A 23,147-nucleotide genomic window follows, 5' to 3' on the forward strand; every position below is an offset into this window, starting at 1 on the left:
ATAAAACTTGACCTAAATACTTTATATAAAACTTTGACCTAAATACTTTATGTGGGTGCTCTTGCACCATACTCCCGGGGACAATAGAATCCAAGTCCCTTGGATTTTCCTTCCTCTTTCTTGTCTTCCAATTCCATGGTATTTGTTGTTTGTACTTTTGCCAAGTACCCAAGTCAACTTTCATATTTTCATAAACCTCTTCCACATAAGAACTTAGATAGAACTCCTGCAAACCTGCAATAAATGGATTAGAAAAAGCAAATGGGACCTCATCAGATATGAATTCATCAATGTGGTTCACTCTAGGAACCTTTGCATCCTTTTTATCAATGTCCTTATGCTGCAATATCTCCATGCTTGGAGACAAATTCATATCACTATTTGATCTGTACAAATCCCAAGAAAATTATCTTATTCTAATTACGAAATCAAGATAAATTTCTCAAGTCGGCTCATGCATAAAACTTGACCTAAATACATAAAACTTGACCTGAATACTTTATATAAAACTTTGACCTAAATACTTTATGTGGGTGCTCCTGCACCAGTTTGGTTCCTAGCCATAAGGGTTTGATGGATTTTGATATTGTTCGAGATCTTTGATAGAAAATAATTGAAGTTTTGAGATCAAATAATGGGGTGGCGGGGGGAGTACACCTCCTGAGTATTTCATAACTTCTGCATCAAGGCAAGTATCAGGGGGGAGTTTTGCCATGATTTCTTGGTGTAGCAGGAAATAAACATTTCTGGCCCAAAGCATTGCAGCATGTGTAGCAGCTCGAGGAGGAGTGTTACTTCAAAAGTTCTTTATAGGATTGTTTGGTCAAACATTGGAGCCAACTATGATTCATTGTGAAATTTGCACTTTTTTGAGATAAGGTTGGTGTTGTGGAAAATGTTACCCTTGCTGAGAGGGAGTTTTAGCATTTGCAATCCTTGTTACTTGCTAAAATGCATAAATCTTTAAGACAAAGAAATATGAGGTGAAGCCCCCTTCCACCTCTAAAACAGAGATGTTGCTCTTTCCATTTATGGGAGTAGCCATGGTAATGTCATGTTGAGGGACTGCATGATGACATCATGTTGAGCACTTGTGCACATGCTTCTTTCCACATGTGGGAGTAGCCATGGTGGACATCATGTTGAGTGATTCCATGCACATTATCATGTTGAGAGATTCTGTGATAAACTTTTTTTAACAAATGGATCTAGCCCTTATGGGTGTCATGTTGAGTGACTCCATGATATCATCACGTTGAGAGATTCCGGGATAAACTCTTTTCCCACAAATGGATATAGCCATTGTGGGTGTCATGTTTAGGGACTCCATAACATGAATATCTGGAAAGATACCTCCCTAGCTAAGAGGGAGTGTTGATTTTATAATGGCAGGAGTTATCTTTCCCTCCTAAATTTGAAGCAAATAAATAATCTATATTTTATTGAAGCCTACTCAACACATAATGTCACACCAGTTTGTAACGTCAAGGCAATGAAGGGTCTTCACTTTCTATTGTCAAGACAATGAAGGGTCAAGATAATTTTATATATTCTTCCAAGAAGAATTTGAATGGATTCTGCAGATTGAGTCTTTCGTTTCAGGAGATTGATACTAAGGAATTTTATTATTGTCTGCATATGGATAGGTGCTATAGTCATTGCTTCAGTTCGACCGAGTGTTGGCCAGATTGTAAATGAGTCTTCTGCTCTTTCGTTAAATATAAGGGATATATTTGTGGCTGGGTTTTTCTCCCTCAAGTTGGAAGGTTTCCCTAGGATAATTTGCCATGACTTATTGTTCATTATTTTATTCTGCTGTTTTTCTTCATTTCTGGTATTAAAAACCTAACATTTTTTTTCGTTACATGTTTAAAGAGCAATTTCCTATCACTCAAAAGAAAATTGTAACCCTTGTTATAGGCACATGAAGTATAATTTTTTTTAAAGATTAAAACTTATATCATGCACTCTTAAATAAACCATCTTAAAAGACTAATCAAATCAAATAGAAGCTACGATGATCACATACACAATCATACATAAATCACATGAGTATAAAAGTTGATTTAAATGAAGGAAACACCAATTTAAACATATCAATATTGTTAATTTTTTTAGGTTTACAAAAAATGTGGATTATGATATCCATTCCATCAAAAACAAAAATTACAGCACGGAGTCAAGCTATGGTAGAGAGGAGCTTGTATCTCAAACCAGTTTGCATACTGCTATGGCCTTAGGAGCATTACCTAAGACAGGGCTCAACCTAGCAAACTAGAAGTTTATGTGTAATTTAATTACTCATAATTTAACTGGGAATCCAATATGGCCCAAAATGATTTTCATTTTGTTTGTTTGTTTTGAAAATTAGATTAGAGATTTCAGGATAGAACCCTTTTGGGGGTTGGAGGGGAATGCTTCAGTGGTGCTAAGGGATAGTGCCCATTGCAAGGTTTGTTGGAAGCCTTTGAAACCACATAGACCTTCATGATGCATGACATTATTCATATTTTATTCCTCCAAACCCTTCAAAAACGCTTTTTGTTTCATGCTTTGATGTCTAAGCATATTCATTTTTTATTCTTTTTTGACTTGGCCTGACCTACTGGTTAGGGTTTAGGACTCAGCAAGTCTAGGCAAGTCAGGAGGAATTCCAACTATGGTTATGCATTGCCATGATGGAATCTTGTGCCATGGTCTTGTTATTAGTTTATTTAGTGTTATGAGTACTTAATGAGGTATCCCTTGGAAAACTTAGGGCTTTGGTGCTTTTGGGTTTTAAGCATATTTTAGAGATAAAATCCCTTAATGGTGTTGTCTCTGGATGCAAACTTTATGTGAATTTCAATGTATGATTCGATTCAACCTGTTTTTTTGGAAATAGGTGTTTATCTATTTTTATTAGGATTAATTAGAGCCAGTTGTCCAAGAAAGCATACGTGTTGCTGTTCCCTTACAGTTAAATACTGATAGCAATATTACAATTTGACTTGCTGTATTAAAATAGAGCAAGTCAAATTGTAATATTGCTATCAGTATTTAACTGTAAGGGAACAGCAACACGTATGCTTTCTTGGACAACTGGCTCTAATTAATCCTAATAAAAATAGATAAACACCTATTTCCAAAAAAACAGGTTGAATCGAATCATACATTGAAATTCACATAAAGTTTGCATCCAGAGACAACACCATTAAGGGATTTTATCTCTAAAATATGCTTAAAACCCAAAAGCACCAAAGCCCTAAGTTTTCCAAGGGATACCTCATTAAGTACTCATAACACTAAATAAACTAATAACAAGACCATGGCACAAGATTCCATCATGGCAATGCATAACCATAGTTGGAATTCCTCCTGACTTGCCTAGACTTGCTGAGTCCAGTATTTAACTGTAAGGGAACAGCAACACGTATGCTTTCTTGGACAACTGGCTCTAATTAATCCTAATAAAACTAGATAAACACCTATTTCCAAAAAAAACAGGTTGAATCGAATCATACATTGAAATTCACATAAAGTTTGCATCCAGAGACAACACCATTAAGGGATTTTATCTCTAAAATATGCTTAAAAGTTAAAACCCAAAAGCACCAAAGCCCTAAGTTTTCCAAGGGATACCTCATTAAGTACTCATAACACTAAATAAACTAATAACAATTTGACTTGCTGTGGAAAATATTCCCTTACATGTTTTATACGAGCAGTCATTTCTATTATGATCCCTCTCTCATGTACATTAATAATGTTAGTATTTGAGATGTATTTGCAATGCTGTATCACGTCACAAAAGATTTGAAGGTTTATTGATAGTCTCTATTTAATTATAATGTCATTTAGAGATTCAAAAGAGTTTCAAAAATATCAATAATCAAAGGTTCTGAGAATAAGATACAAGAAAGGCTGGATGAAAGCGGAGAGGAGGTGGAAGCAACAAATTCCCTTAACTGAATCTAGTATTAAATTTAGAGAGAGAACCTGCTTAACCAAGTCGACCACACGAGGATGCATAATTTTATAGAGAGCCACCATATAAAAGAATCGGTTTCGACAACAGGGGCTTGAATATTATAAATCTACATTTGATCTTTTTAAACAATGCTTTAATGGGTCTTGTGTGCTGTGGTCCAGTATTTGAGAGTGAGTACCGTCCAAAAAAAAGATATATATTCAAGCCTGTGGGGCTTAGATTCCCATTTGTTCATGCATTACACATACGATTGACCTTTTTCCAATTTGGAACAACACTAGGTAAACAAAGAACCTGCACACTAAGTTCTGTGGTATTGCAGCCTTTGTGGGAGAAATAGAACATTCAACTAAGTTTTGTGTCATTTTATAAGAGACTAAATTAAGGCACCGTAGCCATCCTAAGTAAAAACACTGGCATCTTGACAGTTTTAGAGACCATTAATCCGAGAAATAATTGATTGCAGTCAAGGGGTTAGAAATAATGAATTGGGAATCCAATATTTGCCAAAAAGGGGATTTAGAATAACATAGGATAGATTCGAGAAGATGGACTCAAGTGGTCAAGTATTGTATTGTGTGCCATAATATTAAGGGCATGCATATCTTCATTGGAAAACAGTTTTCTGGAGTATGAGTATGCTTCATATAAGCATGCAGATTCGGAGGCTGTCCCGACGCCAATCCTACCGATAGATGTTTCAGTTTCAAATTTTCTCCAAATCTGAAGGGCACAAATTTGTGAAATCCCATAAACTTGTGTTTATATCTTTGAAGGGCTCAAGAATGATTTCATTTCCTTTCAATTGTTTCAAAGACTCCTCCAAAACTGGGGACCAAATGATGTTTGAGCTTGCAATTTGAAAACAATTTTAGTATATTGTTCGACATAGTTCATGTCAAATTCTGGTGCAGTGAACTTTAATGCTGTTTGCTTAGACAACTCTAACCTTATTGGAAATGCTATACCTATGTTAAAGTGCTATAATAACATTGGCCACCATGATGTTTCAAAATCCAAGTACATACTCTAAGCTTGATGGTATATTGCCCAGCAAAGGTCATATTTACCAATCTATTTATCAGGAAATAAAATATTTCCTTGGTTTACGAAAGTAGGGCACGATAATCCTTGACCAGAAAATATGATTTCTTTAATTCTGATTACCTCTAAATGATGGTTACTGTAGACTCGTTCCTTGACCCTTCGTACTCATCTCATGTGTGAAATGTGTTTTCCTTAGAGACTTATAAGGGGATGCTTCTAAACATCAAAAGACTTTCAATTAAGTTTGTCTCTGTATGTCTTCTGGAAGCATTTCTTGAAAATCGGAAAACTTCCTATAGAGGCTTCTCAAGTATACTAATTAAAAACAGGATTTTGCAAAATACTGATGTAATTTGATGAAATTTAAAGGATGTATGAAATACTTAATCTAATTGTAATTTTTTATTCTCTTGTGCAAACTCTAAGTTTTACTGCACAAGAAGCTTTTCTTTGTTATATTCCAAAGAGGTAATATAGTACAGAAAAACATTAACGAGCTTAAGATGTGTACATGCAGTGAAGCTTTATCAATTGATTGAAAATATAGAACTGTAAAGAACCCTGTTGACCATATCCATGTGATTTTGATTTAAAATTTATCTTTTATATCTCAATGATGACTATTAAATATAAATATAACTGATCTTTTCTCTTGTTAACATCTATTTCAATACATTAAGATGTTATTTTTTACTTTTAAGCATCTTAGGTTTTACTTTCATGTTTCTTCTAAATGTATAATGTTTCCAACTGTTTCAAAAATAGAATATCAGTCCTTCTGCATATGCATTAAATGTTTTGAAGGAACCCCCACACTGCATATATCTATATATATATTTCCTGGATAAAGATCCAAAAGGAGGAACCAAACCTAGAGGTCTGGGACCACATGCTAAGAGACTTTTTAGTTGTGAATCCTGTTATGCTAAGCTGCATTAGCTTGGCCAGCAGAAGTCAAATTGGTTTTCTAGAAAAGTCAAAGTTTACTAGGATAATCTATTGGGTAAACCATGCCATGCAGTCAAAAGAATTCAGCACTAGAATCTAGATCAACAAGTCAGACTGGGCAAGTAAAGCTGAGATAAGAGACATATAGATAGATCAACAAGGCTTTGAGTCTGTAGGTTGCAAATGTTCATGAGGCAACAAGATTGTACTAATAGGAGGTGCTGTTGGAAAACATTTATTTGTATGTGAAGGTTGAGGATTGGGCTCATTATTGGTAGTGTGATAGGGCCTCTATGCTCACCTTCAATTTTGTTAAGAAACTCAAAAGAAATACCTATTGAGATAATGGGTGTAGCACACATTGCATAATATTGTTATATTATTTTATTTTATAATGTAATGTTGCAACTAGATGGACGTGCAACATGTAAAGATTCTCATGAGATATACTTGATGAGTTGTATTGTAACATTGTGATAATATTTGATGTAATTATTTAATATTGGGGAAACTAAATTAAATGTCTAATATTAAATGTGGGGTCAATGGGTTAGGTAGCACATGGTTTATGTAATACCACTTGGTGGTTTTGTGGGACTTGCTACTATATAAGTAGCCACAAGGGTGGTTATAAAGACAAGATAGAAAACAAAAAGGTAAGAATCGAGCAGGACAAGGCTTGACAAGTTAACCAAAGAAGCTTTTTGTGAAAGTTGGAAATATGGCATAGGATGTGTGGATTCATGCTTGTTCACATGGATTGCTTGATTGTGGCTATGGCTTTAAAAATTTCCATGGTTGTATTGCAATGATATTTTTGCTGAATAATACATGGTGATGGATGCTTTTGGAGGCTAGTTTTTTTTCCCTCGATGAGGGTTTCCCAAGGTATATCTTGTGTCACATATTTGTGGGTATGTTGTCTATTCTCTTGCATGTGGATTTCAATTGCATATTTATTTCGAATCTATTGTGGGTTATGTGAAAACGGTTATATTCTTTCTTGCAAGTTTCCTTACAAGTGGTATCATAGCCAGGTTTAATTGTTGTAACCCTAGATTGAATCCATGAGAATGCATGAGAGGATAAAAGAAAGGGCAAGATATATGAGTTGTTTATTGTCAAAACAACCATAACTTTCTCTCAGAATATTGGATTTCAGACTTCTTACAAGTGTTGGAAAGTTAATTCAGAACACTACAATTTGATGTAGGTTTGGTTCTGTGATTTTGACATTTTGTCAAGTTTTAAGAGCCTGAAAGTCAGATGTTGTTTATTTTAAGCACAAATTAGGGCATAACTTGGGCATACAGAGTCAGATTTTGGACTTCGAGTAGTCAACAAAAAAGTCTTAGAGAGCTCTACACATTGGTTTGTATTTGGTGCAGGTTTGACATGGTTTATTTGGTGATATATTAATCTGAACAATTTATGGTACATATTGACTATGGTAGCATTGTGAGTTTATGATATTGTATATTTTGGAGATTTGGATTTGATGTCATTGTATACTCAGTTCATATTTAGATTGGTCTCATTATGATATGATTATTAGTGTTTGTTTTGGATATATATGATGATTTGTTGGGTCTGCAAGTTGTGCAATGTTGTAAGCAGTCTATACTTATAGGTACATTTATAACTTGGTTATGGGTTGTCTTTGCCCATTGATTTTTCATTATTGATGCATATTTAGATTGGTGGCTTGGATTTGGGTTGTCTATGTCCTAAGTCACATGATTTGCTGAATTTTTTTTCATGTAGAAGGGATGAGATGCTACCAGGAATAGTCATGGTGGACGATTGTGGTTGACTATTTTATGCTGACAATTTGGTTACATTGAGAGTCAGATGCTTGGTTTATGAATGTGATCATAGTGTCATGGATTTTGGCATGACATGATTGGATATACAGGTACATTCTTGATATTTATTGGTTTGGATTTCTGATTTGGTTATGGTGGTATATCTTCTTGGTTGAGGATTATGGTTATTTGGTTTCTTTTGAGGAGCTCATAATGTGCACTTTGGATTCTTTACTGGTTTGATGCCTTGGTTGATTCTCATGGTTAGAGGATGGTTGTTTCATCATGATGTTATGGATAGCTTGGATACACGGTTTAGTGGGAGTTTGTGACAGTGATGGGGTGATAGTGTAGGATTAGTTCCTGGTTTGATTTGTATCTTCTTGGTTTGGAGATCTTGGTTTCAATTAGTACTGACACTTTGGTTGTGTGAATGTAGACCTGGAGTATATTCATGTAGGAGGTGGATTTTATGATGCCATAGGTGACTTGGTACCATGGTTCAGTGGGAGTTTTTTGGTATTGGTATATTTATTGAGTGTTTGCAGATGTTGGAGATTCGTCTTAGATCTTGTTGTTACAGAAGCATCTTTAACATTTGCATGGTGCATTTGTTATCTTCATGGTGTGTGAAGATGGTTAAATCTTGAGGACTTATGAGATTCTTGGTTATCTTCATAGTGTGTGGAGATGGTTCTTCATAGTATGTGGAGATGGTTACATCTTGAGGATTAATGGGGTTCTTGGTAAAGGTGTGGTTTATGTTTTCATTTGACATATTATCCTTGGTGTGAGGATGGTTTTGTTTTTTATGTCATGGTATACCCTTGATACGCGTTTAGAATTGTGACATGTTATAGTATGTTCATATGGAGCATGTTATCTCTTTGGTTGAGATGGTTAGATCATGTTGTCATGTTTATGTTCCTAAGGTCATGGTTGGAACTTTGACATTGATCTTGGTTTAGTTTCTTGGTATTGAGTATGTTGATCATACGCTAGATACTTCATGATATTGCTATGTTGCATTTGGAGTTGGCATGGATTGATTGGTTACGGGTGCTCATAGATACTTAGAGATAGTGGTGATGTTGATTTCTCTTAGATTAGAGAAGTATTTGTTGGGATATATGATAGTTTTAGTAGGAGAGTTCGAGGGGCATTCACCTGATATGGACTTGAGAGAAGATTGTTCTTAGATGAGTCTTGATTGGAAACTTGGATATCTTGATGAGCATTTTCATTCCCCACTCTTGGCCTACTCAGCAATTTGCTACTTGAGAGGTATAACCCATTGTTTCTCTCAGGTGCATTATATTTATGCTTGTCTTTCATGGATATGAATCTTGTGCTATGGTACATGAGTTAGTTTTGAAGGGTTCATTTGAGAGATGGGTTTTTATATTGGGCATATTCCTTGGTTTAGGAATGGGTATTCCTTTATTTAGGAATGGTTTATGAGTTTGATCTTCTTGTGAGAGGCTTACATCTATGATTGGTCATATGGTTTGGGTGTTATTGTGGTTTCTTGTTGGGGTTTTATGGAGGAGGTCATACTTGCACAATTTACATCTAGAGGTGTGTGTAGAAGGACATGATACATGTTATGATTTGCATGGTTTCTCTTTGGTGTTGCTTATCTTTTTGGATGTTCGGTTTCACTTACATTGGATTTGAGATTGGTTAGAGACTGTGATCACTGGTTTGTGCTCATGTATGTCATGTGAGAGATGACATGGTTATCCCTTTATCTTTTTCCTCTGTTGGTTGTGGAGAACTTGGGAGAGCATTGGAGATTGGTTATGAGAATTGTTCTTGCAGGTTATTGGTTTGTGATGTGGATGTCTTTGAGACTACATGGATTCACTTTTTTGAGATGTTGTGAGTGGATTGGTTATAGATTTGAAATTATCTTTTGTAGTGGGAGCTTCTTGGTATATATGTGGTAGGTATTTCTTTTTGAGGCTTGTGATTGCAGGTTATAGATTGAATATGTTGATGATGTGAGATTCACTTGGTATACTTTTGAAGGTATGGATAGTTGGATGGGTTTGACACTTGCTGTGGGTGTTATTTCAGCTATGAATATTTTGACAACTACGGATACATGTGATTACCTTTGGATCAGGTTTTTTGTGCTTGACATTTCAGTTGGTACTGGATTTTTTGATCTTCTAATGTGACAAGTTCGGTGGCTTTCTCTTTGGATGACTTTTATGTATGTTTGGTGGCAATGGCATAATAGGAGGCGAGATCATTCATGTTTGAGATGCCGGATACTTTGATTTTGTTGCGGGTACCAGAATGAAGCACATGGTCTACTTCAATCCATGATGGTGAATGTGCTAGGAGGGATTGTCCCCTTGTTCATCTATGTGGCTACAAATTGACCCTATGCAATGTATACAACAAGTGGGAGATTGTTGAGATAATGGGTGTTGCACACATTGCATAATATTTTTATATTGTATTATTTTATTTTATTATGTAATGTTGCAACTAGATGGACGTGCAACATGTAAAGATTCCCATGAGATATAGTTGATGAATTGTATTGTAACATCGTGATAATATTTGATATAATTATTTAATATTAGGAAAAAGAAATTAAATGTCCAATATTAAATGTGGGGTCAATGGGTTAGGTAGCACATGGTTTATGTAATACCACTTGGTGGTTTTGTGAGACTTGCTACTATATAAGCAGCCACAAAGGTGGTTGTAAAGACAAGATAAAAGGCAAAAAGGTAAGAGTCAAGCGAGACAAGGCTTGACAGGTTAACCAATGGAGTTTTTTGTGAAGGTTGGAAGCATGGCATGAGATGTGTGGATTCATGCTTGTTCACATGGATTGCTTGGTTGTGGCTATGGCTTTGAAGGCTTCCATGGTAGTATTGCAATGATATTTTTGCTGAATAATACATAGTGATGGATGTTTTTGGAGGTTGGGTTTTTTCCCTCAATGAGAATTTCCCAGGGTATATCTTGTGTCATATATTTGTGGGTATGTTGTCTATTATCTTGCATGTGGATTTTAATTGCATATTTTTTTCAGATCTATTATGGGTTATGCGGAAATGGTTGTATTCTTTCTTGCAAGTTTCTTTACAATACCAATGTAATGTCCCCTTTTTAACATTCATAGCATGATGTTGTCGTTAGTCTATTTCCCCACTGTCCCGTAGGCTAACAAGGACATTAAAGGGACTTAGAGGCCATTTGGCCTAGATAGTTTCAATTGCAGGTCTTTCTGAGGGGTTTTGAGGCAACTTTGGGCATACTTACTATTTATAGTAAATCATCTTGGATATGGTCAGACATCCAGTGGCAGCGGTATGTCGATGGTAATTGTTTAAAATCGGCAAGAAGACTTGTTTATCATTGATAAGATTTGTTATGCATTGATAAAGCTATTTTATAAAGTTAAATTTAAATATTTCACTTTATTAATGCATAGACTATAGTTTGTGGGAAATATTTAAATTAAAAGAGTCCCCTTTATTTTATAACACATTGGAGATATAAGTTACATAAAAGGGAGTGATGTTTTATCCCACATTGAGAAAACGAAGGATTGAGCCCTTGTGAGAATACTATAAAGAAATGGAAGAGCTTCTTTTAGGTAGGCTTGGAAATATCAAAGAAATTGGAAAATTTTTCTGGAGATTATGTCTCAATAGTTTGAAGGACGAAATCCCTTCAAGCTGGAAATTTTGACGCCATTGAAAGATATGGTCTTGAGATTCAACAGGGTAGCAGTCTGAAAAAAGCAGATACGAAAAAGCGGAACCGAAAAAGTAGGCCGAAAAAGGAGTCCGAAAAAGCAGAACCGAAAAAGAAGGCCGAAAAAGCAGTCCGAAAAAGTAGTTCGAAAAAGCAAATCGGAAAAGCAAAGCAGAAGGGGCAGCATTGAAGAAAATTATTACAGCCATCTACAACCAGGTTCTTTTATTAGTATTGTTTTTTTAGGGTGTTATAAGTTTCAGCTGTAAGTGTGCATTATACCAGCATTATCATTTTGTAATCCATGTAAATGCCAAAAGTCTTGGCCATATTTCATGAGCATTGTATTTGAAATTTTATTGCAAATTAAGAAGATAATAGTTGCTGGTGTCATTTAAGCAATTCAATATCATTATTTATTAGCTAGTTAGTTTGCACACCAACTGTTTGTAAAAATGCCAGTTGGCTATAGGTGTTCATTTCTCATGCTTAGATCATATATATGTACTGAATATTGTCAAAATTAGTAGCACACTCATGTTAGGCCATTGTGTAGTCCAATTGGAGTCTTCTAGCACAAGATTCTCATTGATGCAAATTGAAAAAGAGTCATTTAAAGCCAGCTGAAATACTATATCAGTCATACGTCCCTTGCATGTGAATTGTTTGATGAAATTCTTTTAGCTTTCATCAGCATTTTTTTGAGAGCAGATTTGAGGAGGGTCATTACAGTGGTATCAGAGCTATAAGTCCTACCATCCTGTGGAGGTCTTATAGGGAATTTGGAATAGCCAAATAGAGAGAAAAATGTTTGACAAAATGAATGCCGGTCCAGATCAGGGAAAGGAAAGATTCTTACAATTATTAGACACCTTAGCACAGGGACAGCGATCAGCAAAGCAAAGAGCACAGGAACAGAGTCAGAGATTTGAGCTTATGATGCAGATGATGGCTTGTCAAATGGGGTTGAATGCTAATGTGGGTGGAGGAAATAATCAGAATGGTAATAATCAGGATGGGGCACATAATGGAGGTGAACAAGTTGAGAACAATTTCGGTCATGCACCCCAGCAAACTAGGACAGTGAGTTCACGGCCCATGATTCCCATATTTCCTCCTAGAGCTCTAGAGCAGCCTGTACTAGAGCCCTAGATCACTGATATACAGGACCAGCTGAGGAGAGATTGGGAAGCTGGAGGTCCAAATTTTATTGCTGCAATCACCTTTAGGGAGTATATAGATGTGCGGATGAAGCATATGCCACGTGGACATGACAGGAACTAGAGCTATGAGCTACAGAAGAAAGTAGAGAAACTTCAGTTACCATATTATGATGGCTCGAAGAAGTCTACAGCAAGAGCTTGGGTTCAAAAGCTTCACACATACTTTCAAATGAACCCTATGCTTGAGGAAGAAGCTATTAAGTATGCAGCAATTCACCTGGATGGGGTAGCACATGAGTGGTGGCATCATGGTATGGTCACTATGGGTCATGCACACATTACCTCATATGTGGAGTTTACGGAGAGACTGATTGAACGTTTTGATAGGCCTAAGGATCGTACCTTCCCTATGATAGGCAGAAACTTGTATGAGGAGTTTAACAGACATGTTGATTCAATACAGGGAGACATTAGCACATCTTCAGGTAATGGTTTATCTGCATCATCTTCATAGGCAGAAGGGGTTTCAGATGTTGTGCAGGTTGAGCCAATTGCATCAGAAGGTGATATCATAGGCACACCAGATTGCGTGATTGACACAAATAGTGATTCTAGTACAGTTGGGCTAGATGAAGTTACAACAGTTGAGGATACTGTCATGTTTGAGGATAGTACAGTTGATCAGAAAGTGAGCATTCAGGACTTTGCAAAAAATGAGTATCAAGCATAGTTGGATGTTTCTTCACATGAGATAGAGGCTAGTAGCTCTTCACTTGGTTTGGCAAGCCAGCTGAAGACAGGGGACAAGGATATTGTCGTGGCTTTATCTCATCATGACAGGATGCATGGATTGATTGAGAATCACATTTGGATGATTCAACTGCAGGAGAGACAGAAAGGAGTCACAATAGGTTCTTCTTGTGATGACTTACAGCAGATCAAGGAAGGCATGGAGACAATGAAGGTAAGTTACATACACCTACTTTCAGATCGCGATCATCTCCTCAATCTTGCAAGGATCTATTTAGATGCATTAAAGAAGGAGGAGGAGGTTGACCGGCTTCTCATGAGCTGGAGGATACTCAAAATTCCTTGGTGTGTATTCAGTTGGCTCTCCAGGATTCTGAGAGACATGTGGACGAGCTTTGTCTTGAGGTGAGCTCAGTTCAGGGACTCAGTTTTCTTTTACAGTCAGGTCACATGATGATTTCTCAAAGATGACAGAGTTTACAGGAGAGTCCCAGGATCTGAGTATTACAGATGATAGCTATTCTGAGGTTACTCCTTTGGACAGTGTACCAGGGATAGAGTATAGGAGTTTGACCAATCAGCACAATCATGTGTCTAGTCAGCTGAGAGTTGGCAAGCGAGACATTGCTATTGCGTGTGAACATTTTGATGCTGCTCGCCAGTTGTTAGCAGTTTATGGATGGGGTTCTCCTACTAGTGATGAGCAGGGAGGCAGTTATCTTTCCTTGATAGAGATCCACTCTTTATGGGAGGCTATTCGGATTCTGAGACAGAATTATATGCAGTTGGTAGCCGACAGAGATTATCTTATGGAGTGGAGGAGTATAGCATACGATGCATTATTGGCCAAGGAAGATGAGGTGAGTGAGCTTACTCAACAGCTCGAGGTGACTTCTGAGATTCTTGAGAGTACACAGTTGGCTTTCAAGGAGTCACAATTTCATTTGGCTAAGGTGATTGTGGAGTTAGAGCAACTGCAGTCTTTACCAGATTCTGTACAGTCACAAGCTATGGTGTCTGGTGATCCGAGGATGTCCATGGTCGAGATTGTCAAAGACAGTGGAGATGGGAATGCATCCATCCTTGATACTAACATTGGCATATCGGGTTCGTTCCCACTAGAGTCAGGATTAGTTGAGTTGGGTGCTGCAGCAGATTGTTGTGGTATGCCTGACATGGTGGTGGCCTGTAGTACTGATGGCACGGAGACTAGCGATGTTGTATCAAAGATCATGTGTGATATTGGTGAGCCGGCAGTTGGCATGGTTCATGCTAGTAATACTACTCCCTTGGTGATGTCTTCGGAGGTAGTAGTCAGTTCCAACATGGTTAATGATCGATTGCAGTCTGAGCCACTGACTAAGATTGGCGCATTCTATCGGCATTACACTGTGAGGTATGCTCATCAATTTACCTTTGATGACCATGTTGATGAGATGATGATACAGAGATGTACTTTGGTTCCTAGTGCTTGTCATCAGTTATGGGACGGTTTGATGCCTCGGGATGAGAGTTGTGATGGGCATGACATGGCGATAGGTTCTGCGGTTGACAGCTTGATAATACATGACTTAGAGTAGGAGTTTGGGAGTGATGCTTCGGTGGTTGTTGTTATTGATTCTACGCCTTTGGCTATGACATCTCCTGACTTAATTGGTGATTAGTCACAGTGGGTTGTATCACTTGTTCATGGTGAGCTGTTGATTGAGGTTGGTTCTTTTTATCAGCATTATACTGCAGGGTATGTACATCAGTTAGCATTTGATCCTTGTGTTGAGGAGTTGATGGCAGGCAAATTTGGTTTGGGTTCCATTTCTTGCTGTTTATCTTGTGATGTCTTTTCACCATCAGCGGTGCATGGGAGTTATGGTTATGAGACAATGGCCGGTGATTTGTAGAGTTGTGTTGACTGCAGGAGTTGTGCAGTGTGTGGATTCTCCATACTTGGTGCAGTTTCATTCGGGAGCGTTCACCATTGTTGCAGAGTTGGATTATACATTCCGTATAGGCCAATGGGATGCATTGATGGTATTTACTGTGCTGGCAGCTTGATTTGTCCACTTTACTTGGGTTCTGATGTTCTAAGAGTTTGTGTCTTGTGGGTTTCTGACTGTGGCAATTGTGATTTTGGAGTTTGGTTGAGCTGTAATTGTCAATTTGATTATGGATTCCTCTTGGTTAATTTTCAGAGGTTGTTGCAGGAGCCTATATTGACTGACAGCAGTATAGTTCATGACTACATTTGGGATCCAGGTGGATTGATTGGGTTGTTGTTCGACCATTGCTTGGGGACAAGCAGTTTTGGGAAGGGCGGACTGTAATGGCCCCTTTTTAGCATTCATAGCATGATGTTGTTGTTAGCCTATTTCCCCACTGTCCCGTAGGCTAACCAGGACATTAAAGGGACTTAGAGGCCATTTGGCCTAGATAGTTTCAATTGCAGGTCTTTCTGAGGAGTTTTGAGGCAACTTTGGGCATACTTACTATTTATAGTAAGTCATCTTGGATATGGTCGGACATCCAGTGGCAGCGGTATGTCGATGGTAATTGTTTAAAATCGGCAAGAAGAATTGTTTATCATTGATAAGATTTGTTATGCATTGATAAAGCTATTTTATAAAGTTAAATTTAAATATTTAACTTTATTAATGCATAGACTATAGTTTGTGGGAAATATTTAAATTAAAAGAGTCCCCTTTATTTTATAACACATTGGAGACATAAGTTACATAAAAGGGAGTGATGTTTTATCCCACATTGAGAAAACGAAGGATTGAGCCCTTTTGAGAACACTATAAAAGAAATAGAAGAGCTTCTTTTAGGCAGGCTTGGAAATATCAAAAAAATTGGAAAATTTTTCTGGAGATTATGTCTCAATAGTTTGAAGGACGAAATCCCTTCAAGCTGGAAATCTTGACGCCATTGAAAGATATGGTCTTGAGATTCAACAGGGTAGCAGTCTGAAAAAAGCACATATGAAAAAGCAGTCCGAAAAAGTGGAACCGAAAAAGTAGGCCGAAAAAGGAGTCCGAAAAAGCAGAATTGAAAAAGTAGTCCGAAAAAGCAGTTCGAAAAAACAAATCGAAAAAGAAAAGCAGAAGGGGCAGCATTGAAGAAAATTATTACAGCCATCTACAACCAGGTTCCTTTATTAGTATTGTTTTTTTAGGGTGTTATAAGTTTCAGCTGTAAGTGTGCATTATACCAGCATTATCATTTTGTAATCCATGTAAATGCTAAAAGTCTTGGCCATATTTCATGAGCATTGTATTAGAAATTTTATTGCAAATTAAGAAGATAATAGTTGCTGGTGTCATTTAAGCAATTCAATATCATTATTTATCAGCTAGTTAGTTTGTACACCAACTGTTTGTAAAAATGCCAGTTGGCTGTAGGTGTTCATTTCTCATACTTAGATCATATATATGTACTGAATATTGTCAAAATTAGTAGCACACTCATGTTAGGCCATTGTGTAGTCCATTTGGAGTCTTCTAGCACAAGATTCTCATTGATGCAAATTGAAAAAGAGTCATTTAAAGCCAGCTGAAATACTATATCAGTCATACGTCCCTTGCATGTGAATTGTTTGATGAAATTCTTTGAGCTTTCATCAGCATTTTTTTGAGAGCAGATTTGAGGAGGGTCATTACAACCAACTAAAGTGGGAGGGAGAGTGCCTTATTATCATAAATCCTCGATAATATCCAACCATATCCTAGTGCACATGTGGGGACACAACTACAAACTAGCTAATGTTCTTGGGTTTTCAATTGTTTTACTGCTTTTGCATTTTTAATTTTTAAGGATGTTTACTAACTGATAAAGGAAATAAAGAAAAACTTGTCTAAGTGAAATACAACCAAGACATATGCAATTTCTAATGCAAGAAAGCAAGCAAGCAGAGCTTTGATTATTAAAATTATATGATAGTAACACAGTATCTATGTTCAATTCAGACTTTATGTTAAGATTAAGCAAAATCAGATAATAATAGCAATGTTTAAATACCCTGAGAGAAAATTAACAATGGAATTTGTATGTTGCTGTCCAAATGAAGCAACACAAGAACCAGCAGGCAAAGAATTCATTTTTATGCATATATAAGTGTTTATTGGCTTATTCAATAGAAGACAATATCCAATCAATGTTTAAGAATACTCAGTGACTGTTGAATAGTATAACCAAGCATGCAAAGTGCTGGTACAATACAGAGACAAAGAGCAATATGCTTTAGGAGTCTGCTAGGAAGATAAAAAAATCTATTCTCAATGTTGAGCAATTATATACAATATTTTCAATGATATCTTTGTGTGCATATGCTGTTGCAAATGCAAGACAGTTAGAAGTAAGGCCTTAGAAGGCTGGGAAGTGTGTGCATTTAGTAGATATTAAAATTTGAATATCTAATGTGCTGATACGCTGTTCAAGAACAAGGACAGAAATGAAGGAGCTTTAGAGAGCTCCCATGGAAGTTACAAAGTGATTTTGAATGCATTTTGACTATTTGAGTTGATCAAGAGCAGCACAGTGAGAAAACAAAAGTTTTGAGGCCTCAGAAGGCGAGTTTGACAATGGAGGCTGGAAATTCAATATTTCAGCAAGCAGGGGATGTACATAGTTTTCAATCTGAAATGGAAATATCATTCCCCTCTCTTTCACTTATATAGTATTAGACTATTTGTTAAACATTTTTCTTAACACCAATTTAATCATATAAATAAAAATGAATAAATTATATATTATAAAATATACATGAACAAAAATAATAAAATATTTTTTTAATAACAAATAAAACAATTTTTTTTGTGCCTGCAAATAGGACCTGTGAGTTCTAAACACGTAAGGTATAACTACTGGTTTGAGTGTTCATTTTAATCACCTGATTTCATACATTCCAGTCGATATGTTGGGTATGGCATTCCAAGCCAGCCCGGCTGAAAACTCTTGAAGGCAATTACAGAGATTAGGATGAAAAACCTACTCCATTTTAGCAATTTTCTATAGGAAAATTCAGAGCATATCATTCAGAATGAGGGTTCAATATTGCAATTTCAAGTTTTTTCACACATTGGGTGCTGATCCACAATCTATTATAGGTGGTCACCAATGAAGACAATTACAGTACAGATAACAGATGGGCATCATTGTGGCCCGATTATCATCTTCGACTCTCACACCATTGGATCTTTACATCAGCATTGAGGATGTTCATTTACATTAATTTTTTTGCCCATTCAGGAGTTTCAGGCCAAGCTAAAGCATCGCAGACCTTTGCAGCCATGTAGGATGTAGTTATGGCATAATAACTTATGTTGCAGCCAGTCATTCTACCAGCAGTGGTCTATGTGAATGAATCTCGTGACACTGGTTTGACCTTTCTTAACCAAGTTGTTTTCTTGGAAGGTCGGTAACTGTAATGTGTGCCAAAAGCAAAAATTTGGAATAAAATCAATTTTGGGGTTTCATTTTATGCTTCTATTTGTTTTAAGATCTGAAAAAGATTATTTGTTTTCATTTTACACTTCCATTAATTAATTGGATCTCTACAAGTTTGATCTACTGTTGTGGTGCATATGAGGGTTTATCTCACAAATTCCATCTGTTTGATCAGCTTCTAATTTGCAGATTGCTTTAATTTCCAAAAAACAGAAATTTGGAAAAATCAGAATATTGTAAAAGCCCTATATATATGGGAACATCACATTGGTATCAGAGCTAACAATGCTACCAACCTGTCAGCTCTGATACCAACGTAAAATTTCCTGGTAAATATGTTGCCAGGACACATTGAATTCTCTCAGCTGAAACCTTGCCCTCAGTCACCTTCTGTTGTATAATGATCCATCATAGAAGATGATCTTATTGAACTAGCAAATTCTGTACTTTTGAGGGATTTCATTAGTGCAATTGTCGAGTTAGAAGATGCATTTTTGTCTGGGGCAAGGGTGCTGTTAGGAAGGAGTTATGGAATCTGAGCATCAAGGTAAGGTTTGTAACAGGCCTTGTGCTGGTAAGTCATTAATGAGTTCTTCTGGTAATAAAAAACAATTTCTATAAAGAAAAGGGTCCAAAATGACGCTACTTGACAAAATGTTCTCGAGGAAATATCATATAAGAATTCATGGTAGGTTTATCAGTTATGCTGTGATGTGTAGAACACTTCAGCCCTTTGCACTGGAAATTGAACTACTCTGTCGCCTATTTTGTCATGCTTCTATCCCTGTCATGTAGTTACTATAATCCTTGTACTGCAATTCCTTCTCATCACCTCCCTGGCTGCTAGTTTTTCCAAAATTTATGAAGCTTGCCAATAAATTATAAATTTATACTTATTATTAAGCCGAGAGGCTTTGTACAGTGGCAGCAATCTTCAATGTAAACATTTTCCATTTTGAAAAAAATTTGACGTTCATTTACATGTCAGGAAAAAAAATAAAAAATAGAGTAAATATAATTATAATTAAAATCATGAAAATTACAGAGAGGAAATGGAAGTAAAAATGAGGCAGATGAAGAGTCTTGAATCACCTCTTAGACTCGCATAAATATGCGATGATGAAAATTATGGGATTATGAAAATAGATGCCTCAAGAAGGTTATCTCTCGGCTTATTTTATATATATAAGCTAGTAGCTCATTCATTGTCTAGTTATTATCTTCTTTCAATGTGTACTGGCCACGTGTGTATTCATAAATTGGATCATGTTTGCAATTCGTCTGATAGATTGAAAAGCTTATCACTTGTCTGTTTTTGGTGCTGCACAATTACCTCACAAAAACATGTGCCATTTGCTTAAAGGAAGGTAAATTTGTAGTTCAATCTGTCGAACTATTTCAGAAAACCTATTTCTTTCGAGTGCATTAAAAATTAGTAGGTTTATGTTCTTATTCTAGTTTTCTAATGTTTGCATCTTTTACCACAGCATAATGTTCGAAATTAGTGAATTCTGTGCAAGAAGAGAAGAGCGCATACAAGAAGGAAATTAAATAGTGTATAGACTACTACACATTTGGTTGAAAGGGTTCTTTTTTCAGAAAGTTTCGAATATTTGAAAAATGGATATATAATCAGGGTTTTGGTTACTTTATTACAGAAAAATGTTGTGCTTCGATGTCACATTTTAATATGTGAATTAGCCGTTTTGATGAATGGAAACTGAAAAACCTAAAGCTTGCTATATATGCTAAATAAATGTTCTTGGCAGTAGTATTGCAATTTTAAGGACTGGAGATGCAAAATGTGCAAGGATTGATTTTATCTTCCTCTATAATATAAGAAATGTTTAGCTACTCAACCATAAATATTGTTTTCTAATGGCACTTTCATATGAGCAGGATTAGCCTTCTGATGAAGGAAACTTTTTTAAAATGAAAAGAAAATCTAATCTGTTCTATATGATAAAATATCCCGTGTAGCCGGGATTGCAATGAAGGATAGGCGAGTAACAAATTGTGACGATGGTACTGTTTTTCTCTATTTCCAGGTGGGATCTCTGTAGATTGTCGCAACTAAATCATCTAAAAAAAATATAGTGTGATCGTATGGCTTTCCAACTAGTGTTTGTTGTGCTAATAGAAACTTCGCCATATGTTGGTATAGTCTTCCCTCAATATTCAAATAGGAGTATGTGCCATCAAGTGGTCAATTATGAATATTACTTTTTTGATGACTTGAATACATACCTTTCTCTAAGACAAAAACTTAGCGAGTCTTCATGACAGCTGACATGATACTTCGTTCACTGGTATTGAAGTGGGGCATGTTTATATGCCATGCGTAAGCCTATACGGTATGTCACATTATTCGACTTTTGGCACAATATTTTTTCCTCATTTAATTTCATGATATTTAATATTATATTATATTATATTTAAATAATACTGAGTTATTTTAAAATTATTTAGCATTGTAAACTATTTTTATAATTTTGTGGATATATTATTTATATTAAAAATAAATAAATTTATAGAAGGTGAATTTAGTGTCAAATTCTTATTCTTGCTGAACTTCATTCAAATTTTATGATTATCAAAATTGAAATCGAATTCGAATCTTGTACCTTAGCTTATAAACATCACAATGGTCATTTTTGATTGGTACAATTATTATTATAGAAATTTTCCCTCTCTTTGATTTTAACTTAAATCGTTAGTGAATGAATGAAGAGAAAAAGTCTTTGACTAACAATCTTATGCAAGTCCTTCAAACAACTTGTAATTTATTATAATTGAAGCTAGGGTTTAATCAGTTACTCCTCTTGTCTTAGTTACTCCTCTTGTCTTAGTAGGCATATGCTTGTCTAAAAAATTGATTTTAATTAGAAGTCTTTTTTCTTTGTGAAGATTTAAGTTCAGATCTTCAAAATAATATTTACTATAGAATTTTATGCTGATTTTTGAAATTTTGAAGTTGATTTTTTTTTCATGGAAATAATTTTGAAGTTGGATCATATACTTTCATGTTAATTTTCAAAGAAGTTTTTGATCTTTACTGACAATCTTAGAACATTTCATTATAAAATCCTAGTAATCTTAGATAAACTTAATTGGTCACTAGATTGGAGTTTAAATATAAGAAAATGAAAACTATTTTACATTGATTGAAAGAAGTTAAGGAGGCACTAAGGAACACATGATCTACTTTTATGGCTGTGATATACATGCCAAAACAAAATTGTATCCATCCTTAGTAGAAAAAACAAGATCTTTGATGTAGCAATAGGAAGGTAAGAGTCTAAAAGTCTAAATACTATAGTACTTGAAAATCAATTAATCAAAGGAAGGGCTAAAATACAATAGTTAGAAATACAAAATTGCCAAGTAGATTGTTGTATGCGAAGAGGCAAGCTCAACACAAAGCATGCATCTAAGATAGGGAAAGATGATGTTTGTATAAGAGCTTGCCAAATGGGCCAGAACCTTATGTAAATCTTCTATTAATAATGAAGATTAAACTATTTTTGTAGTGCAAATAAAAACGATGGATAAATACATGTACTTATTACACTTTTGATCCGTTGAATAGTTTTTATTAAAATATTTTTAGTGAGAAAGGTTCTTGATAGAATTTTTTTTTCTCAAACTATATGATGCATATGCAAAATAAGGGAAGAGTCTTTCACAAAATTAGGAGGATGCTCCATATAGATCTCATCCTCAAAACCACCTTGTAGGAAAGTACTCTGAACATCCATTGATATACATACCAAATTTGAGGTACAATAGTAGAGAGTAAAAATATAATTTAACCCTTCTTGGAAATGTAAGAAAAGGTCTTAAGAGTAGACAATATCAACAACTTTGAGAAAACCCCTAAGCAACAAGGTGGGCCTTGTACTTGTCAATAGAACCATTAGTGGCAAATTTGGTATGATACTACCCATTTCCACTAAACCATCTGACCATAGGAAGAGGACAACGATCATGTGCATAGTTCCCCATCAAAGAGGAATAATCCTTAGCCATAGCACAACCACACCTTGGAATACCTAAAACATCTAAACTTTTTAGAATTAATAGAAATGACATGACTCAAAATTTTAATACTCAAGTCTATGAAATTTTGTAGTATCTATTAGATTGCCAAGGAGGAGGCCGATGCTTTATTTATTTTCACTAACATTTCTCATAATTACTCATGGTTGATCATTTATTTAGGTTCCTCTCGAGGAGTGAATTTCGCATTACAGTGGAGATGGTTGTGCTAAGTAGTTTGTTGGAGATAATAGTTCACACAAG

The 23,147-nt window shown here is 35.7% G+C and overlaps 1 protein-coding gene across 2 annotated transcripts in view; it reads left to right on the forward strand.

Moving 5' to 3' along the window:
- The window catches only part of LOC149547388 (BolA-like family protein), a 41,695-nt gene extending 20,407 nt beyond the window's left edge, over positions 1 to 21,288 (forward strand). The window contains exon 2 of one of the 2 annotated variants that reach the window (XM_089791624.1): positions 20,894 to 21,288. The gene's annotated coding sequence lies outside the window, so the exon portion shown is untranslated. Of the gene's footprint in view, positions 1 to 20,332; positions 20,725 to 20,893 lie in introns of those variants that run through there. The other variant, XM_089791623.1, reaches the window with a different exon arrangement.
- Positions 21,289 to 23,147: the final 1,859 nt, after the last annotated feature.

The sequence above is a fragment of the Cupressus sempervirens genome, chromosome 7, assembly GCF_028749045.1.
Source record: "Cupressus sempervirens isolate cs-2001-9-10 chromosome 7, ASM2874904v1, whole genome shotgun sequence".
NCBI lineage: Eukaryota > Viridiplantae > Streptophyta > Pinopsida > Cupressales > Cupressaceae > Cupressus > Cupressus sempervirens.